Below are 13,167 nucleotides of genomic sequence, written 5' to 3'. Positions count from 1 at the left end.
CAATTCATTCAAGTTTAACTTTGTCTATAGGAGTTCGAGCATATTCAAAGGTGTTGCATGTAGAATAGGTTCTGTTTCCACATCTGGGCCACTTAAGACCTCGAGTGTTATGTAGGGTGTTCAGTACTCGATTTTGTATGTTGTGTTTAGTGTTCTGTTGTTTGTCTTTCTTTTTTGTCCTGACGTTGTTAACATAATTTCGACTTGTCATAGGAATGTCCCTTTGGTATATTTCACGTTATTTTTCCTTTCGTAATTTCATATTTATGAATGTAAGAAAGATATGTTATTAATCATTTCGATGCCAAAGTTGATACCCGCGGGAGTTAGCAGTCAACAAGTAGCAGTGTTAATATACATCAAAAATACAAATACTGTTTTTATAACATTTTTTATGTTATTTGAAACATTAAATACTTCGTGAAGAAACAAGAAATACAACACTGTTGTTAATGTTCTATTTCCTTTGTTTCAATGTTCTATGTTTTAAAATTGTAGCCTATTTTTTTCTCGTCATGTTTTGATTCTTGTCATATCGCTATTCGTTTGACTTCTACTCATCAGTATTATCAAATTATTTGTATTCCTTGTGGTATCTTCCGGTCTTTTTATAGCATTTGATAGAATAAAAACCTTTATCTTTTGATGCGAGTAAATAGAAGATAGACATAGGTTAAATGTTATCATTTACATATCTTCATTGGTGGCCTTCATCTGTTGTCTGGTCTTTGGTCGGATTTTTCTCTCTTTGACACATTCCCAATTTCCATTCTTAATTTTATTGATGCTAATTAAAAGTATGTCAATTCATTTAATGATTATCTGTGCAGCAACTGTAGTGTTGTTTCTTCTTCAGAAAATTTTCCTTTAAACATATGATTTATTCACCTCCTCCAATTTCATTACACATTAAATGACCGGTATGATTTCCATGGGAACAACTCATATTTCTTGTAAAAGTCTAATCTGTTGCCTTTGTTGTCAAAATTTTCTAATACTCTTGTAGGATTTAAACCAGCATATTTGGAAGTTATTATCAAAATATTCTTCATTTGCAAACACCTTAGGATGTGAAATTATTTCAAAATTTAATCATTGAAAGCTGACTATACTGTATGGGTTTTTTCATTGGTCCATGCCGTACGATGCTTACGTTGCTTACATCCACTTTATTCGATTTTAAGCAGACAGTCGTCTCATTGGCAACCATACCACATCTCTTTGTTTTCTATATTGTATATGCGCCTTTTCAATGTTTTTTTCAATTGAGTAAATAGATATTTGTAGTTGACTAAAGCCGTCCGTCTTCAACATTTGTCTTAATTCTTTACAACTGATAGGTCTAGAAAACTGTCGATATTAAATTGTGTCTTCTTAATAGTTTAATTGAAGAGAAATAAAAAAAATTGTTCACATGGTGCATCTATGTGTCTACCACACTACCTTTGGTTTTTACTTGCCTTTCAATCTTTTGATGGATGTGTCAATATTCTGACTTAAATGTCGTATTTCAAAAGATAAACATTCAAACATATAACAAAAGTGATGTTGGAGGTTATCATACTGTTCTGCTTGATATGTAATTGGTTCATTATATTTACGATCTTTTTAATTATCAATTTGTGCATTGCTTTTATCTACGATGTATACCAAATACATGTACATCTTACACTCATTTGTGCTACTCACAATGCATTTTAAACAAGATGTTTACTTATTTCGGTTCTTCATTTTATTATTGGTGAAATAAGAGTTTTACAAAATTGATATATATAGAAAAGAGACTACAGACGTAAAATATTTCAGAACTTTATACCAACAACTGTGGCGAAAGGAGATACACATTTGCAATTTTTAAAAAATGATATGATTTCCGTGGTAACAACTCATGTTCCTGGTAAAAGTCTCAACTGTTACCTTCGTTGTCAAAATTTACTTATTGATTTAAATATAAATATACTTTGAGAGCATCTATATAAAACGGTAGAATCAGAACAGTTAAAGCTGCTTATTTTGTTCCTTAGGAAGTGACAACCTTATTTTGATCACAGTTTCATAATTTAATAAATCAAATTTTAATAAACATAAAGCATCATTTTTACAATGTCAATTCCGAAGCACGGGCTACACAGTAGATAATACTGTCGGACTGATTATACACCAGCAGTGGTACAGTTCTAGTATTAAAATATTGATTTCTCTGGGATAAATGTATAACTTCTACGTTTAATAAAGTTTAATCCAGAACAGAGCTTCGGACGCAAAAAGGAAATTGTTTATGTCATTGAATGTTTGAGAATTAGATAAAAGGTTCAATATTTCTTTTTATTAATAATAGTAAATATTTGAGGGTATTGTTTTTTTTTTCGTGGGTAGAATAGGAGAGCAAATACTATGCTTTCAATCGATACATCACCTCAATTCACGGATTGCCATAGTCATAAAACAGTTTGCGTCATAGATACTGGTATAGTCATAACATTGACATGCAGATATCATTGAATTGGAATTTATATTTATAAGATATATGGAAATATTATTCAGCGATGTCTTATTTATATATGTTCGTTCTTTTTATATCGCAGTCTGAGCAGTGCTGTCCGTAAATAAGACTAATGATTATGACAAGGTAATGAACATCGTGTCAAGACATACTTTAATAGAAAGCTACCGTGTTAAACGTACTCAAATCAGTACAAAATGTATGGGATCTGATATATGACATTTTCAAATTCATAAAAAATCGAAAATGATAATGTCCAGTACTTTTCAAAAGTAAACGGAATGAAATATTATATGTCTTCTTTTTCCATTTTGCTTTCATATATTTAGTCATATAGTTATTTTTATCATTTCAATACAATTTCTAATTAAATGTTTTACTCGAGCTAAATGTCAACAGTTTCTAATAATGTATTGTTTATTTTATGATATTTTTTGTTTAAAGACGAAAATTGATGACGTGAATGTGAATTAATTTATTTAGAAGTCATTATTTATATACAGATATTGAAATTAAATATCTATTTTCATACATAGTCATATAAAATTCTTCGTTTTCAAGGCTATGTATAAAAATAGACATTCAATTTCAATATCTGTATATAAATAATGATTTCTAAATAAACTATTTCACATTCATGTCAGCAAAATCTGACTTGAAATAAGTTGTTGTTGCATTTATCTTTAATGTTTTTTTTTTATATGAAGAAAAAAAGACAATATGTGAGTGTTACAACATCTGTGCATTCTTTAGACGAAAAATAAAAAAAAGCTTAATATTGTCAATATAAATTAAGGCACCAATAGTTTATCGATTTTCAAATCTAATACATTTATTACACATCCAAGTTACATAAAAAAAAATGAAAGGAATCGTAAGAACACAATAAATAAAGGAAACAGTAAAACCGGTGTTTAAAAGCCATAAGTCGGTTGATAGAAAAACAGATCTGGGTTACAAACTTAAACCGAGGAAAACACAGCAAGTATAAGAGGAAAACAAAGAGATAACAGGACCAATTTAGAGCAACAAAAACAATCGCCATCGTACATGGAAACGAAGTAATGAGCACGACTCCCGATTACGTCTATATGTAAAAATAGGAAAAAGAACACAATATAAAAATATCCAAACTCGTACATTTTACTCGTGCTTATAATAAACATTATGCATAAAATCACTTAAATTAAGAAATCCAAACGTAGTACTAATTTTTCTTTGGGCAATGCATTCGTTCGAAACAAATCTTGATATGGATGCATTTCTTTCTTACCAATATTGTGTTAACGTTGTGTGCCGCTTGTTATCGTTTACTAAACGCTACAAGAGTAAAAACAAATACATCGTTTAATCAGTGTTCACTGACCCTGTTTGAACTTTCAATAATGCATGCACATGTTATTGTAAACAAACTTAATACAAAAGTTCAAACTAATACAGCGTTTAATGAGGCTGAAGTTAGACGCAAATGTAGCTTTGTACTAACAAACGGAGAACGACAAACTGTAGACGCATTTTAGGGAGTGCATATAGTTTGTCAAGGTTCAGGTAGACTTTGCAAACGTATATTAGAAACACAAGATCAAAACATGTGCACGCTTAGCCGTTTGCATCGTTTGTGTTAGAAAAAAAATGCACTCTTGAGTAGCTTTTTTATACATACGGGACCAGGTACTTATATAAAATAGAGGTTAATTGATAAGGAAACCAATGTATTAATACAAACAACACTGGTCAGCAGGTCAGACAGTTAACATTTAATTGACATATCAGTCAGTAATTTACCGGGATTCAAGGTTTCATTATTAATACCTGTATGTATAAATTGATGGTTTTATACACATTTTTATTATTTGTCGTGCAAATATGTTGATTATTAATGCCTGCCGTGACTTATATTATCGAAAATTATAACTAGCGATGTATAGTGTTCACACTTGTATTTAACGTGAAATGGGGAAGTGTAAAGGAATACGACATTCATGCAATGTTTTATCGTATTTATCTTTTTTTAAATAAATTCACACAGAAAGAAGGACTGCGTCAGAAAAAAGCATTAAGACCACATTCTGTTTAATTATGAGAAATGTATTTTTTTAATTTATGTTCTGTTAAATTTACAATTAGATGAATTGAAAGCACAAATAGATGAAGTTTTTTTTTTAAGGAGACGAATGATAAAGTCAAACGCTATTATGCCAAGCATTCCCCTGATTGCAATAGAAACAAAAATTCATGTATGCATACTAAAATGCACGGTCTTGTTGGTTTTTTTTTTCTGTTTGTTTTACTTTCTTTCGATTGTTACAACGCTTTTGACTATTCAGATTAAGTATCACAATCTTACAAAATACAGAAAAAAGTATGTACAAAAACGTTTATAAAGCCGAAGAGACAAAAAGTAGCGCTAAATTCGGCGAGGAATTAGATGAGGAAGATATATGTTCGTTATTTTGGAATATTGGTGTTTTCTATATTTTGTACAAGCAAATATTAAAAACTCATTATTAGTAATAAGTTAAAACAAAAACAAGTTTGCGTATGACGGTTTAATCAAGATGTGAAATGAAGGCTTAGCAAATATTTACATTTATTAAAAGCCTTGTCTTGCTTTTTCGTAAGTATAGTGGTATCATACAATACAAGGATGTATTACTAAGTAATTACAGAGACTAGTTAAACAATTAGGAATTGTACCGGAAATGTCTCTTTTAAAATGATTTACTTGATATTTAAACAAGCAAAGACAACACAAATGCCTTTTTCAATCTCCCGTATTGATCAAAATACAACTGAATTACAAAACATATTGTGACTTTAAACACGAGCACCCATATTCTCGTGGAATTAGAGCATGATTTGGTTTACATAATGATAAAAGAACACCATATTAGAATCAATGGTAACAATAGCTTGAGAGACGTGTGTGCTCTTTATTATTTTTTACCAAGATGTTCTGACGATTGACCGTGTTTGTTAAATTCTTACAAAATTTCCTCTCTACTACAAGAATTATGTCTGGCAACGATTGTGCTCTAAATATGACGCATGATAATATATAACTAGTTACATGGTGTGTTAGTAACCTAATACGATAAAAATGGGGTCAGTAAATTCCATATGGGGTGAGAGCATTTTCTTTATGTAGAAAATTGTGAATTAAACCTGATTTTATAGCTAGATAAACCTCTAACATGTATGAATTTTACAACATTTACCAAAAATGTACTCATTGTCTATCGTTAGAATCACTTATTGTAGTTAATATATAATCATTTCCTTGTTATAAAATGCCATTCTTAAGAATACTGATAATAAAATCATGCAATCATTGATAATTTATTCAACTTTATTTCTGTCCACAACCAATATATACTGGAAATACTCTCATTAATGTCACAATGTATGAATGAAACCTATTTGCACTGTCTCTATTACATTGTATTATAGTGAGTTTTATTTTTGTCGGTCAAAAGACTTCATTAAAAGAGGTAGGTGTAGGGAATAGCAACCAAATAACACAAAGGCTTAACTAAAATGTGTTGAATATGAAAATAAGAATTTCATTTTAAGATGCTTATTTTATGAATCTTTTGTGTTTGGAACACTAAATCAAATACTAAGACAATCCAGAATGAAGTTTTGAAAAAAGATATTTTTTTTGTTACCCGTATGACATAATTGCCACTAGCCAAACACCAATGTATCTTATATTTAATATTTAATTTAAAATTAATGTATGTTATAATTCTTATCATTGGAAAATTATTTACATTGCTTTGGTTTCTAAAATAACCAATAGAAACAATCTTTTCATATGATAATAGTTATTTAGTAGTAACTACATTTTTTAACGGAATAATGAATAAACTTAGGGTCGAAGTCAATATTTTTAATCTAGGTTACAATCGCAGCTTGATAATTTCCTCAAAAAGATCGCATTGAAATTACTAAAAATAGAAGTTCTCAGGATTACTGTTAAATATTTTTGACTAAAATCGTAAAAAAAAGTTGTACAACATTATCTACATGTATTTTGTTTGAATACTAAATATAAACTACACAACGTAGAATAAATCTAGTGAATATATTTGCGTTCTGAAATTGGGGAAAAGAATTGAACAAATTTACCTATTAGAGAAATGTAGTGCAAACGTGTCTTCCGGAATATTGATGACCTTATTAGGCAGACACTCATAAATAAACGTCTAATATGTGACATGAGAATTATTACCATCTCTGTACACTTGACACATTTATCAACATACATGAGAATTATTACCATCTCTGTACACTTGACAAATTTATCAACATTTACAATGCTCTAAGGGAGCTACCATTTGATTCTTATGGGGGGGGGGGGGGGGGGGGGGCTAGGATAAAATTTGAAAAAAATAGGCAGGACATGAGTTTTGAGTAAAAAAAAAGGCAGGATGAGACACTTTAAAAAAAAAGTCAGGACGACAATTTAGGTAAAAAAAAGTCAGGATAAACTAAAAAAAAAGGCAGGACCGATTAGAGTGAAAAATAAAAAGGCAGGACAGAGATTACAACTAAAAAAATATGCAGGACAAAATTTTTCATCCTAGCCCCCCCCCCATAAAAATCAAATGGTAGCTCCCTAAATTGGAGATAGTGAGTTTATATGTTATATCTATCATATAAATTGAATTTGATTTTCGTTCTTAGCTCATTAAATATGTTGAAGGATGTCGTATTGTGTCCTATAAATATTTCTTCTGTACAAAGCTGACCTTAAATTGTTAATGCAATTCGATGATTACAAAAAATCTAATCAATATTACAAGATACATTGAAATGAAAAGCTATTCCATAATAATTGTTTATCATCACAAAAATTAACTGAGAATAAAACTAAAGTCCGAAAGTAAAAAAAAAGAAATAAAAACGATCTTAATACAAAATTCGGAAATTCCCTTATCAAAAAGCAAATTCAAAAATGTATATATGAATGAAAACTAGTAACACTGTATTAAATCTTTGTATTAGTGACTTGTACTTTTGTCGGTCAAAATACTTTATGAATAGAGGGAGGTCAAACACACGGATAACAACTTCTGTTTTCCTGATTTTATTCTGGTAGGAGACAAAGATGGTTAACAAACTGCACTGCCTATGCTTACTTCAGCTTTGTCTTATTAAATTATTCAAACTAGACATACCAAAATATGCCTCAATAAAATATATTCCTAAACACTACTATACACTTCTACCTAAATTAATAAGAAATCATTTTCTGAATGGAATATTTTTAATAGTTATTGACGATTAACTTGGTTTTTTTCCAGGTTGGTAGTCATGATAGTAGAGGTCAGAGAAACACACAGAAGTCACTTTTCACGAGAAATGAAAATTTGAATTCCCAAAGGACCAGTCAGCCACATGGCACTTCCAGTTTTACAAAGTCGAACTCGAGATCATCACATGGCACTTCCGGTTTTACAAATTCGAACTCGAGATCATCACATGGCACTTCCGGTTTTACAAATTCGAACTCGAGATCACCACATGACACGTCGTCAGCAATACGACAACGTGGAAATGGTAACCCTAAGGGCGGGAGAGTAACCATCAGATTTAATAACGAACCTGAAAGAATGGGAAGAGGAAATAATAATGTTAATAACAATAACAACAATAACATAAACAATAATATCAATATGAATGATAACTTTCGTCAGATACAATCAATGCCAAATCCACAATTTAATGCACTCCCGTCCAGCCGACAATCGCCTCAGCTTCAAACTATGCAAAATCCGCAGTTTAATGCAATTCCTCCCGGCCGACAATCACCTATTACTTATTCTGTAAGAGAACTCATGCATCAACAGTTACTCACCAGACAAATTTTAATAGGGTTAATAAAAAAACAACTTTTTGATACCAATGGACGTTATGTTCAAGATCCGGCTGCAAGGGGAGCTAATTTCGTCGATCCAAGAAAAATACTAAGACCGCAGCAAAGTTTTCCCAATTTTGGAGGTAATAAGCAACAATTACCCGGTACCCTGACAATTCAATCGACCGGTGCTATTAGTGTTAGAGAGGTTCAAAGTCCAAACGGGGAAACAAAAATAATTATTGATGCAACGAGCAAAAAAAACAAAACAACAAAAACACCACCACCTTTAGAAGAAATAGAAGCTCCATGAAAGGATGACGTTATACACAAATATATTTCCGAGATATCGTAAAGATATTCTCTCACTAATTCTACAAGTAGATTTCTTGTTCAACAGAGGCGGTTGCCAGTTTCACGAGCAGTACACATTCTGAAAATAGGAATAACATCTGGTGTTATTCATTGCGAAGAGATAAGGTTGCAGCTCATTCCGTCGTCTGAGTCTGTTTACAGTGCTTTGGGTGACTTAGTATTTTGTTTACTTTGTTTACACTACGCTTAAAGAGTCTATCGGTGTTGTTTGTTTTGTTAATCGTAGGCTTGACGATATCAGTATTGTGTGTTCTGTTTTACACTATACTGTATGATTTTAGTTTGTAGTGTAGTTTGTTTTAGTACACCGAATGAATTCAGTGTTTTGTGTAATTGGTTAACACTACGTTGAATGAATTCGGTGTTTTGTGTAATTAGTTAACACTACGTTGAATGAATTCGGTGTTTTTGTGTAATTAGTTAACACTACGTTGAATGAATTCGGTGTTTTGTGTAATTAGCTAACACTACGTTGAATGAATTCGGTGTTTTGTGTAATTAGTTAACACTACGTTGAATGAATTGGTGTTTTGTGTAATTAATTAACACTACGTTGAATGAATTCAGTGTTTTATCGTTCTCTGATGTAATTTTTATATATTGATATACATGTATAATTTATGTATTATATGTGTTATCCACTTTTGTTTTTATATGCAAAACAAATAAAACATATTAAGTTATTCTTATTATTTTAGTTTTGTGTTAACATAATAGTTCCACGATTTATTTGTAACAATAAAGAGTGTTTATTATTTCCAAACGTGACTCTATAAAACAAAGAGTCGTGGAGAGATTGCCAATGAGACAAATAAGTGGAAAAATTTAACTATTCGAGAAGCCAATATCGTATAGTCAGTCGGCTGTAAAATGCTCTGACATTAATAAAAATGTAAAACAATTAAAATGAGAAAACTGAATTACGGCTTAATTCATAAAAAAAAAACAATTTATAAAGAAAAAAACACACCAACAAAATAGATACCTACGGGCTCATGACATAGGATATGCGCATAAAGAATGTGGCTCAGTTAAAACATATGTGTGTACCTAGGAAGCCCTGGAGTGCCATGCAAAAATAAAATTACAACTTGTGGGCACAAGTTATAAACTTCTTATAGACATGGACTGCGCATTTTTTTTTTAATTTCGTACCTTCGATTTACCCCACCAAAAACGCTCGATGCCAAACATTTTGTATCATGTTATGTATAAGGCCTAATCACGTGAAGAGATGGGAATTAGATCGAACACTATAGAAATAAGTATGTGTCCCACGGACACGAATGCCCCAATAGCACTATCATTTTCTACGTTCATTAGACCGTGCAATTGGGCTATTAACTCTAATTTGGCATTAAAATTAGAAAGATCATAGCATAGGGAACATGTGTACTAAGTTTCAAGTTTGTTGGATTTCAACTTCATCAAAAACTACCTTGACCAAAAAATTTAACCTGAAGCGGGACGGACGAACAAACGAACGAACGGACGGACGAACCGACGGACGAACGAACGCACAGATCAGAAATTATAATGACCCTAGCTCTACTATCCAAGGGGGATACAATCATCAAAGGTCACACAACATCCTGTCCTTACCCAAAGGCAAGTACTCGCAAAACGTCAAGTTCTGGGTTTCCATGAATAGCAAATCAATTGTTATCTATATAATCTGAAAATACCACCAACGATAAGTTATTTACACGATAACAAGACACAAAGATTTAAAAAAAAATAGCTGGATAAAAAAAATAAGAAGAAGCGAAATACACAATAACGATTTATTTTACTTGAGATATATGCACACAATGAAATAATGCATATATAATGAAAATAGAAAGATGTGGTATGATTGTCAATGAGACAACTCTTCTCTGGAACAAAGGGATTACAATGATACGCTACCAAAGTTAATCATACGGCTTTCATCAATAAACAAAACCCATACCGCATAGCAAGCCATAAAACGCCGCAATTTGACATTTTTTTTTACAATCCATACAAATTGTCTGATTTATGAACTAAAAATAACGAAAATTATATGTGATATGCAGCAAAATACGACAACCACTGAAATACGGGCTCGTTACTTTGAACATACACATACAGTATGTACTTTTGTGTGTCATTCGTGCGGATGTTAGACATCTTTCTTACTGCGCCACATCTATGTGTCTGTATACTTTATACATTATAGAATTACTTCACATGATCGAAAGTAATAATAAAAAATGTTGAGTTTTCATACACAAATGTTTCAGTGTTTTTTTTTATTTCAAATATAAATTAAGCAGGATATTCTTATCCTTTCGGGCACCTGAAATCACCCCCTGTTTTCAGTGGGGTTGATATTGCGCAGTCTTGTTTTCTATGTTGAGTTTCAATATATTCTATATTCTGAAACTGTGAACAATATATTATATAGTTTTTGTCCTTGATGATATTCTGTGTTCTGAAGTATGTCGATATGTTAATTACCAAAAAAAATTTTAATAAAAAACTTTTACAGCAGGGATTTAAATGTTTACCCGTGCAAGCGTGTTTGTCAATGAGATTACTCTCCACAAGAGACCACGGATTCAGAAATAAACCATTATAGGCCACATTAAGGTCTTTAATGAGGGCCCTCATGGGGTTTTTGATTATGTGATTACTTGGCCGTTTTTTTAATGATTATTTGATTATTAAGCCAAATATTTCATGATTATTTGATTACCTAGGACTGTATTTTTAGTTTATGATTATTTGATTACTAAAGAAAAGCAAATATTTAATGATTATGTGATTATATTGGCAAAAAAATGGTGATTATGTGATTACTAGGACCCCCCCCCCCCCATGAGGGGCCTCTTTAATAATGTGAAAACGGTCTAATCTACCGGTATATAAAAACGAGAAACGAGAAACACGTATTAACTACATAAACAGACGACAACTACTGTACATCATATTCCTGACATATGAAAGGTGCAAACAGCGTTTTAATGATACCAAACCTTCTTCCTTTTCTGAAACAATAGTATAACATGAAAAGCCCATACCGTATAGTCAACTATAAAAGTAACTGAAATAACAGTTTAAACGGGAAAACTAACGGCTCAATTTATGTACAAAATAATTAACAAAAACGAATATTTTACAAAGCAACAAACCAGAACCAGTGAATTACATGCTCCCGACATACAGAGTGTGGCGGAGTTAAACTCGTGTGATGGCACAAATCCTCCATTAACCTGAGACATTGGTGTTTTTTAACTGAACAGCAAAAGAATTGACTTTAAAAATCAGTGTTATCTTTTCCTTCTCTTTATTTGATGCGTATAGCAAAGTGAACTGTTATCTGCATAACCATTTAATAAGAACGACAATTTACTAGCAATTTTATCTACAAACAACTTAAATTCTATATAATGCATGCAATAGAAACTAATAACTATGTCCTTCCGTGTCTTCGGTTTGAATTTTTGTCTGTCGATAAACCAGACAAGAAAAAATACCACCTGCAAGAGGACCATCCCGTGCTAGACAAATGTTCAGTTCTGATTGATGGAAACATGATGATAAACAAGAGAAATAACAGTATTTGATACAACATCAAAGGGTAGACAACATAATTAGCCACCTATGTATCTCACGGTGAGGTGTTCCAGTGTGACGGTTATTGAAAGTATCAATTACATACCATGTTCTATCGTATACAAGGACAGTTTTTTTCTGGTAATGCGAGAATGGTCATGTTTGTGTTTGGCTTTTACAAGTAGAATATAATTAATAGCTTGTAATATGGTGCAAACATATTTTATTAGATATCATGACTTGCTGTTTGCATTGTTTATGTATAAAATGTACTTTACCATATACCATTATTGCTATTTGTCGATGTTACTGATTGATATTTCCTTTCTCGGCACAGTAGAGTGAAATACATATGACAAATTATCGCTAGAAACTGAAGTCGCACTAGGCCGTTATTGACAACATCGTCATGGGTAAAATAGCGATAAACAGTATCTCAACTCGATTGCTTTTCTCACTTTCGCCTTACCGGCTGAAGCGAGTAAATCAATCTCGTTGAGATGACCACCGATAGTCTATAATTATTATCCTTTATGACTGACAAAAATAACTGATCTGCAAAGTACATCAATGTACTGTGTTACAACCCTAGATATAAAAGTTGATGAGGAAAGACAGAATAAGCGACTTACGAAGCTCTCTTTGTATATAGCTTAGTTGATTGAGTGTTCTATAACGCTCCAGTATTTACATGAATCAGGGGTTTTGACTCTGGTAGAGGGTTGATTGAGTGTTCTATAACGCTCCAGTATTTACATGAATCAGGGGTTTTGACTCTCGTAGAGGGTTGATTGAGTGTTCTATAACGCTCCAGTATTTACATGAATCAGGGGTTTTGACTCTCGTA

This window comes from Mytilus galloprovincialis, chromosome 11, assembly GCF_965363235.1.
Source record: "Mytilus galloprovincialis chromosome 11, xbMytGall1.hap1.1, whole genome shotgun sequence".
Taxonomy (NCBI): Eukaryota; Metazoa; Mollusca; class Bivalvia; order Mytilida; family Mytilidae; genus Mytilus; species Mytilus galloprovincialis.
The sequence above is the reverse complement of the archived record's forward strand: the minus strand, read 5'-3'. Positions refer to the sequence as shown.